The sequence below is a fragment of the Asparagus officinalis genome, chromosome 2, assembly GCF_001876935.1.
Source record: "Asparagus officinalis chromosome 2, Aspof.V1, whole genome shotgun sequence".
In the NCBI taxonomy this organism is placed as follows: domain Eukaryota; kingdom Viridiplantae; phylum Streptophyta; class Magnoliopsida; order Asparagales; family Asparagaceae; genus Asparagus; species Asparagus officinalis.
Window position 1 is genome coordinate 56,674,875 of NC_033795.1, and position 10,552 is coordinate 56,685,426.

Genomic DNA, 10,552 nt, shown 5'->3' on the forward strand with positions numbered 1-10,552 from the left:
GAGATGAAGAAGACGGGCATTCCTTGTCCATACCCAAGAGAATGGGAATCAATCCCCTATCTGGTGAAGTTCAGTCTAATTAACTTCACGCCGTTTGATGGGAAGGGTTCACCCACTCAGCATTTGATTTACTTCAAATCGCACCTGGGTGTTATCTCTGGTAATGAGCCTCTGATGGTACGGTCCTTCGTTGGCACTCTTCGGGGAGCCGCCTTCGATTGGTATCGCCGCCTCAAGCCAGGAAGCGTGAGTAGCTGGGACGACATGGAAACTAAGTTCCTCGCTAATTTCTTCGACGACGACACCGGGATATCCATCGGAACGTTGCTCGACGAGAAACAAAAGGACGGGGAATTGGTTGACACCTTCGTAAAAAGGTTCCGGAACAAGGCGATGAATTGTCGGGACCCGATCACTGAGGTGTTTATTCTCCAGACTTGCCACAACAACCTCGCATTGGACGTGTTGGAGGCAATGGGAACGACACCGTCGATTCCTCAAAAGGAAGAAGGCCGAGAGGAGCCAACCGATGGCTAATCCTCCGAACTCGAACTTTGCCTCCCGTGGTAGGGGCAAGACACCTGCAGCGGCTGTTGATGCTAATCAAATGTCGCAACAGTAGCCCCGGAGACAGCAGAAGACTTCGGATCAGAGGCTCCAAAAAGAGTACTCATTCAAGGACGAAGACGTTCCAGCCATCTTCGAGACCCTTCTCGAAAGCAACAAGATCAAGCTGCCACCCATCATAAATCAGGAGGAAGCTGACAACACGATGGATCCAAAGTACTGTGCATACCACAGGAGGGTCCTTCATCCCACCAAGGATTGCTTTACTCCTAAGAATAGCATTCAGACCTTGGTCGAAGCTGGCGTCATAACGCTAAAATAAGCCAAATGAGAACGGTAACACTCCGATAAGTATAAGAGTATAAACTTCTTCTCAAACCTCCGACCGGTATAAGAGATTAAACTGCTCCCTGATACTCCAACATGTATATGAGTCTAAACTGTTTCATTTCTTTCACGGGAAGTTCCTAGAGAATTTTTATATGTAATATTCTTAAGGATAACCCGGTCATGTAACTGAGTGCAATGTCGGACCCAGTTCCACAAGGGAAGCTGGGGGTGGATTATTCATGTATCAGGAAGTTCCCAAAAGAATACCACGGGTGATATTCTTAGGGATAACCCAATCACTATAAAAGTGATAAGTAAAACATCCACATTTAAACTCTAAAAGTTGGAATGTTTTCCTTTATTGTTATCAAATTCACTAATTCTCATGAGTTATCTTGGTGAGACGAGATTCGATCCTTTTGACAGATTAATCTTTCCTCACAAAAATCCCCCACTGATCAAGTCAATTGACGATGGGTCCACTAAATTTCCTGTCCGCCAATTCATGGTAATTTCCAAAGCTTGACGTGTTAAGTCCTGATTACCTAATGTCAAAACCCTTCATCGAGTGGCCAGTACAAACCAATATTTCTACTGCTACTTGTATTCCACTCCCTTTGCTTCCAGGTCAAACCTTCCTACAGTTAGGACCACAGCCAAAATCTCCTCTCGATTCCCTCCATGAACGAGAGGTCCACTTTCAAATCGGGTGATCAAACATTCCTACAGTTAGGATCACCTCAAACTCCCATTTGGCCAAACCTTCCTACAGTTAGGGTCAAAACCATAATTCACTCTCGATAAACGAGAAATTCACCTTTAGTTTGGTAATCAAACCTTCTGATAGTTAGGATTATCCGAATCTTTTGATTCTCGGAATGGACGTCCTACTCCTAGTTTCACTGTTCCGGATTCTAGGGGTGGAGATCCCATCTCGAGTCTCCTTTCCAACTGAAAATAGAATATAAAATTCTTCATTTCCAGAATCAGGGAATAGAATATAAAATTCTTCCTTCCTTGTGTTCGGGTTCGCCTTTACCTTAAAAGAAGACCGGGAAATAGAATATAAAATTCTTCCTTTCCCACGTTAACCTTTTCCAAGAATTTGTCAATTTAGGATTAATCCTAGGAAGTTTATCCCGAATCCTAAGCAGGGATAAGTCTGCGCCTAACACGCGTTGTCGGTTTAGTCTTTTTCCGTAGAAAAAGACACCAGAGTTCGATTCTGGGGTATTCTATCCTGAAACCTAAGCAAGGATAAGTCTGCGCTTAACCCGCGCTGCCGGTTAGTTCTTAACCGTTAAAAAGAACACCCGTTCACATATTCAACATTGTGGTAGGTTGTTATTAATAACATCAAAATCCATGCCTTACACGCATGAGGAATTTCATCCTGAATCCTAAGAAAGGATATGCCGACGCCTAACACGTGTCACCGGTTTAGTCTTTTTCCATAGAAAAAGACACCAGAGTTCGATTCTGGGGTATTCTATCCTAAAACCGAAGCAAGGATAAGTCTGCGCTTAACCCGCGCTGCCGGTTAGTTCTTAACCGTTAAAAAGAACACCCGTTCACATATTCAATATTGTGACAGGTTGTTATTAATAACACCAGAATCCATGCCTTACACGCATGGGGAATTTCATCCTGAATCCTAAGAAATGATATGCCGACGCCTAACACGCGTCGCCGGTTTAGTCTTTCTCCGTAGAAAAAGACACCAGAGTTCGATTCTGGGGTATTTTATCCCAAAGCCTAAGTAGGGATAAGTCAGCGTCTAATACACGTTGCTGGGTAGCCTATTCCCGTAACAAGGGTGAAGTCTACGTATTCGAAGTCGTAGCGCCGAGTCTAAGAGAATTCACTCTCTTAGCACAATGTTACATGCGGAACGGATTTAGACAATCCGCATGCTAGCCCGACTCAAACGGTAGTCGGTAAAGGCTAATCAAACCCGTTGAAGGCTGGGGTTTTCCCAAAAATCCTAAAGTCAACACCTAACACGTGTCGCCGGGTAGCCTATTCCCGTAACAAATAGTAAAGCCTATGTATTCAACATCATAGCACAAAGTCTCAGAGAATTCACTCTCTTAGCACAACGTTACATGCGGAACGGATTTAGACAATCTGCATGCTAGCCCGACTCAAACGGTAGTCGGTAAAGGCTTATCAAACCCGTTGATGGCTGAGGATTTTCCAAAAATTTTATAAATGCAAGTCATTGACGCATCATCTTCATTAGTTGGTCTCGTGACTTGAGCATCCAACAATTTCAGGATAAGATCCATACATGCAGATGAATCAACTTTCATAGTTGGTCCTGCAACTCCGACATTTAGGACCGCCATGCTCTAATACCTCAAGAGCTTAAACTGTGTATACTCCAACAAATGTCAAATGATCCGAAACCCTAGGTCAACGCCGGTCAACACGTAACCCTAGGTCAACGCTAGTCAACGCGTTGCGATAAAAAAGTCAACGTACGACGTTCGAAACCCTAGGTCAACGCCAGTCAACGCGTACCCCTAGGTCAACGCCAGTCAACGCGTTGCGACCAAAAGTCAATGAACAGTGATCTGAAACCCTGAGTCAGCACGATGTGACGAAGATAGTTGGTTCTAAGTCAACTTAATGACACCAAACCAGACCAGGCTAAATCAGTTCAAAGGAGGCTGAACCAGACCGAACTAGTCCTGAACCAGTCCTGAACTAGCCCGAACCAGGCTGAACCAGGCTAAACCAGTCCTGAACCAGTCTTGAACCAGTCTTGAACCAGGGCGGTTCAGTTCGTTCGGACACGAACACTACTCCAATAAGGTATACGAGTATAAACTATTTCCTATTTTTGGTTGAGAAGTTTCTGGAGAATATTTTGCTAAAAATATTCTTAAGGATAACTCAACAACACTTCGCCGGACAACGCGTCGCAAATGAGAACTCAACGCCAACAATCGATGTTCAGTTCTATGTTGAACCAACAAGCACGGGCTAAAGATCAGAAAATCAGGAATCGACTTCAAGTTCAGAATTCCGATAACGGTCAGACAATAAATGCAGCACCGGAACCCTTACAGACATTCAATAAAGCACCGAATAACCTGAAGGATTGAAGGAATCAAAAAACAGAAGCCATTCCAAGGTCCCGTTACACCGACTGAAGGTTGGGACAATCATATCCAAAGTATTCCAGACTCTTCTATAAAAGAACGAGACTGAAATACTTTGGAGGGGGTATCTGTAGGCATATAAAACTGCCTATATGTCCCTGAACACAGCTCGACACGATGATTCGACAAACCAACGAACCATCGGGTGACGTATCTAAACATGAGCGTCAGTCCACAACACCGAAGCCAAGTGACACGCAACGAAGCGGATTAACGAGGCGACGAGGTTAACGAATCGCACGCAAGCAACGAAATGCATCCATTATCGTGCGGAATCAAGCCAACGGTTCGGGGAATCAACGAGTCATCCAACCATAGAACGGATTCGAACTCAAACACCAAGGCGGATGAGCCACCCATGGGTGGCTCGGTGGCCGAGCGACCAAGGTGGCCGGCCACCTGTGCTAAGGCACAGTCCTGAGTGCCTATAAATAGGCTAGGGGGGCTCATTTGTGAAAGGTTGGAACTTTTGGAGGCGAAGCTCTGCTGAATTGAGATCTCGACTTTGGAGTTTTTGAAGCTTTGAAGACTTGTATTTTCAGATCCGGTTCTTGGCGAGCATCCATGTCAAACAAGGCAGGAGTTCGAGAGAGATTGGATCTGAGATCTGCACGGTCACCCTCCGGATCAAAACTTGGTTTTTGATCCCGAGAAGGCTATTATTTCCTTGGTGAAATAGTACCCTCGGTTGTTATTTCCTTCGTGAGATAACACCCGCTATACCGTGTAGATTTGACCGGATCTAGATCGCGTGGTGGTCCACGGATTAACCCCGGCGCAGGCAAAGAACCCACAAAAGCGAGTGACCGTAAAACAGGAGCTCGTGATTCGTTCGACAAATAATGAAAGTTATAATTTTCATTTTCTTTTGATTTTATTGTGACCGGATCTTATAAAAAGACCGGATCTTTGTAACCGATAAACTGTTAACAAAGTAATCAATGGAATCAGCAAAGAAAGCTACGATTTTTCCCGTGAACAATACTTAGAGCTAAAATTATACCCACACATTGTTTTTATTTCTTTCAAGTTTAGCCACATAAATATAAAACAAATGGATATAATTATATATACACACATATTTGTTTCATGTTTGTATGTGCTTGAAATGATTTCATCAAAATCAAGCATTAACAATTTTAAATCAATGAAATCATGTTTATTTGCACAATATGTTTTTACAGATTTAAAGACTAATTTATATCATTTTACATCTTTTCCAAAGTCTATTAATCCTTTCAAAAGAAGTTTCAAAACTTGCTAGGATATAATTGTTAAATATCATACTGGCTAGGATATAATTATTAATAAGTTTTATTTTAGCATTAATATCGAATTAGATTATCATATACCCTATTCACCCCTACTCTAGGGCAATTTTTGTAAGAATAGTAGAGGAAGATCAAATTTCAATTAAATACATCGCCTCTTGCAGAGCACTTTACGCAACTCCTAAACCCTGCATTAGACACTAACAGATTCAAGTAAACTTAAATTGCATTAGACACTAACAGATTCCTACTAACTATACGCAATGCAACCCTAGGAATTAAATGTAACTACAAAAGGATGCTAAAAATAAAATCTTTTTGCTTTTTCAATTAATATTAACAATCAAATAAATGTGAGAAAGGTGAGCTCTTGTTTGAGATTATTAAATTGTTAGTAAATGTTCAAGTAGAGGGTGAATTTTATTAGGGTTGACAAAAGCAAAATTTTTTAGATATTAATTATCTTTAATTATGAGAAACTAGCTAAAAGGGTGGAATTTAAAATACTAGAAAGAAGAGTTAAAAAAAGTAAATCTTCAATCTTTAATCCTTGATTATCAGTCTTCAATGTGGTTCCTTCAATAGAACACACACAAATTAAAGAATCAAAATAGAGAAGTTCTAACTACAAGCATCTTTCTCAACAACAGCGCTAAAAAATTAATGGGGTAATAAATAGAATCCAAAGTTGCAAGTGCACAATTATCAAGTTATAGTATAAAAGATTATTGAATCCCATAATGAAGGTGACAAAACATTTAATCAAAATTGATTCTTAATTTGTGTGTGTGATAATTTAGGAGTGATGAAAGAATGTGGTTGTGGAGAGATAAGGAGAGTGGATGTGACTATATGTAAATTAAAACAAAACATGATTGAGAGTAAAAAAAAAAGAAAGATGAAGAAAAAAAGAAAAATAAAAAAAATAAGAGAAAAATCAAGAATAAATAGGAAAATCAAGAAAGTAAAAGATGGAAGATTCAATTAGAGATATGAGTAATCTAGAATTATATCCACTAGCCAATTTTATTTATAGATTATAAACTATTCTCTTTTTATCACATTTTACTTTAGATTTATTAAGCTAGATTATCAAACCACTCAAGGAAAGCATAACCTATCAAATTATCATCCAAATTTATTTAACATTCATGAAAATAACAACGACTAGATAGCAATTCTAGAATTCATAAGCATAACCTATCAAACCACTCAAGATAAGCATATATTATTAAATTATTTTTCTACTAATTAGTTCTCCAGTTGATTATCCTAAACATGATTATTTTGAGCACAAGAGAATAACTCAAAAATTATAAAAGAAATCAAGCTAGTTTCTTGCAATTCCAGAATTCGTATAAGAATTAGCTCTACATCTTAGAAAATAAAAACAAAGAAATAAAATCTATACTAGAGAGCATAAAAGGAAGAAAATAAAAACTAATTCCCAAGAGGGTTCTAGTGTCACGACCCTAAATTCCGAACCTAAAAGGAATATTGGAGCATGACTAAACCTATGAAAAATCCTTCAAAAATATGCATTCATTAAAAGTCCATCAAAATAATCTCTTCATTGAACTAAAACCAACAATAAATATTCTTTATAATCCCAAAAGTTAACATTAATCCAATTAACTTGATAATAACGAATATTCCTTAACTTGATATAAAACTCAACCTAAAGGAAAATATTTTATTATTACAAAGCTTCCAATATCAACTAAACATTAGAGACTTATCAACCTTCATCTAGAAAACAATAACAATCTCAAATTTTATTCTCTGCTCCCTTTTAAGAACTCATGAACCACCAACTCCACTTAATCCCAAGTCTCTGAAAAGAATGAATATAACAAAATGAGTTCACAACTCAATAAGTGCATAACTTTATACATTAAACACTGGTTTTGTAAAACTAAAAATAAATTGACTTTATACGCAAAGTACTAAAATAGTAAAAGTTATAATGCGACATTTTAAAATGTAAAAATGCAATGGAAATAAGCAGGTCACGTCTTAATACGGTCAACACTTCGATACTCCGGTTGACTTGGCAAACCCCACTATTATAAAGCCTGTGGTAGGGATGATGAGACCCAAACTTGGGCTCTTAGCGCTAAAATAGAAAACTCATAGAGGCACATTGAGCCATGTTTTAATAACTTGCTTATATCCGATATATACCAGTATATTGACTTGAGATGCCTATGTTTAAAAAGAAAAATGAACAAAGTTCATATAACCAAGTATGTTATACCAAAAATGCCAAAGGCCAACCAATAGTGAAATCAATCAACTACATATGCATCTCATTCTAGTACTTTATGAAAAGACATAACAATTGACAAAGAAAATAAGCATAAGCTTATACCAAATATCCATAAGCATCAAAAAATGAAACTAGTCAATAAATGATATACCAGAAAATCATACGAAGAATATAATCCATCAGGAAATAAATCCACATAGCAGCGCATAATGCATAAATTTACCACTTACAAAAATACGAACTAATAATCCAAAGTTCAAGTCTCACGATGCATTTGAGGAGCCTCTAGGATTCCCTAAAGAATAAAAACAAATAATAATGTAAATACCAGACTCCAGATCAAGTAATGCATTCTCAGTTATCTTAATAGTCTATATGCATACATATTCTATTTTCTAAAGATAAAACTAACCATCCACGATTTTCCATCATTATAAAATTAACACTAATGTGGTTATATCACTACAAAAGTCTTGTGGTAAGGATATAGAGACTACTAATTATTTCATATTGGATTTCTTCCGTCATTGTTGTAAATAATTCCCCAAAAATTTATATAACTAATACCTGTAATGAGTCTTCATATCACTCATACATTAGACTAGTACGAAATCCTAATTTGAACTGTAATCCATCTCATCTAGCATCTATCACAATAGTATTCTTCTTAATTATTATTATTTTTCAATAAAAACTACTAATAATTGATAATAGATTAAATTACCAAAAATATACTTACTCCAATAAGAGGGAAGAAATCTTCTCAGCCTTCTTCTTAACTCCAACGTCCCCTTCCACTTCGATGCTTCTTTTCTTCTTCTTCGATTTTTCACTTTTTTTAATCACTTTTTTGGTGCGGCAGAACACAGACGGGAGGAGAAAAAGAGACTGACGAGAAAAGGTAGGGTTATGTATATTTATAAAGGCCTTTTTGCTATTATAACCCTCCAACAACTTTTTACATAAAATTCCTTTTTACTTTTTCTTTAATATATATATAACAATAAAACCTATAACTATTACATGCTATGCCTCTTAACAGAAAATTTGTCCTCAAAACTTGATTATTCTCAAGTACTCGAACGACTGCGATTTTTTTCCTCGATCGTAGTTTCATGCTCCCATATAGGTAACAATAAATTTTCCATAAAATCTTTACTTGAACCACAATATTTAATCCTCTTAGTTCAAATTAAAAAAAAACTATTTTGTATATGTAGAACTTTCTATCATCCGAAGAGACTCATCATAGTCCAAGATATCATTAGGTTCAGCAATACACTACAATACTAAAACATTCAATGCCCAATTTCATAATTGAACAACATTCTTTCTTTCACTTGTTACTAGTAAATAGATGTTTACATATTCCACCAGTAAATTTTTTATTAAGCAAACATATAAGTACCAGATTAGTGACTATTGTTATAGAAAAACTATAGCAAGGATAAATATGCTATCCATCTACCTTTCAAGTTCCAACAGTAATCACAAAGGATATGCTCCCACACTTTATATAGTCTTCTCCAACTATTCTTCTGTTTTCAAGTATAACAACTCAAATTGAATTTTGTTCTGAAGTGTTGTTCACGTTTTCCCACATTTGGAATGAAACCTAAATTCTCTATTAGATATTATAGTCACTAGTATTCAACATAACTCACATCTCTTTAATATATATGATCATTACTATTCGGACTCCTAAACCCATTCAGAAAAGATGCATGATTTTCTACTCTCATTGCCATAAAAATATAAAAAGGTTAAACAAGGTCTACATTCTTATAATGCTCAACATTCACAAGCTAATACATCAAGCACAGAGACATAATCTGCATTCTATACTTCATGTAAATCAATCGGAATACTTCTTACAAATCTCTATACCTCCTTGTACAGTCTGAATAGAATTGTATGCTGCGTGATAGGGCACAAAGCATGATAAGAATCCTAATCCCCATTCACCTTGGGCGGACAGTGGATTCGCTGATCCGTAATAAAATCTGGCGGTAGTGCTGCAGCTTCTACAACTATGCTATACGGCTCAAATCTCCTCTCCACCAATACATCTGCATGCGGTGGTGACGGTATTTCTACATGCTGTGTAGGACCAGCCTGTGTCTCCACGTCATGTGGAGCATCTTCGCGTGATGTGTCCTGTGGCTACGAGTCATGTGTAGCATCTCTGCATCCTGTGTAGTAAATATTAAAAAAATGTTAGGCTCACATTAATAGTTTATAGAAATGTACATATATAACAAATAAATAAAAATACCTGACGTAGAGGCATGTGCGTCGCCTCCAGAATATCTACTAAAAAGTCTCACAAGTGCTTTCTTACGTAATCCTTTTGTCATCTATACTTTGAAAACATAATGAATATCCAATAAAAGCATATAATTCAAATAATTAATAAAATAGCACATGGCAATAGAATCACGTGTACATGATGTCCAGTAAAACAGATAATATAAAGGTAATACTATAATACATGACACACAATGATACATGATAACCAGTCAAACAGATAATATAAAGGTAATAATATAATACATGTCACACTGTGATACATGATAACCAGTCAAACAGATAATATAAAGGCAATAATATAATACAATGAATGTTCCTTTTAATTCATAACCTAGTATTACAGTATTATGATGATGTTGAGGCTCTACTCTGCGATCGTGTGTGGATAGCTTGCGACCGTGTGTGTGCCGGCAAAAGGACTGTTCGTATAGTTTTATTGACTCCGTTGCGGACTGGTTTTTTTACCTTTACGCCTTAGCTCACATATAATCGCAGGTATATCAGGGCGTGCTAGTGCAACTGTTTTGTCGGCCAAATTATTAATTTGTGTTAAGGAAAACTCAGTAACTGTTTCGTCGACTAAGATAACCTCCTCATCGTGATCTTCGTCAGACACGGCTTCAAGAATATAGGCTCTA

At 37.3% G+C, this 10,552-nt stretch overlaps 1 long non-coding RNA gene across 1 annotated transcript; it reads right to left on the minus strand.

Annotated features, from left to right (window-relative positions):
• Positions 6,952-8,467, minus strand: LOC109829545. The gene is made up of 3 exons (XR_002244066.1): positions 8,344-8,467; positions 7,835-7,899; positions 6,952-7,169 (listed from the first exon to the last, which is right to left on the minus strand). It is a non-coding gene; the product is annotated as an uncharacterized LOC109829545 (long non-coding RNA).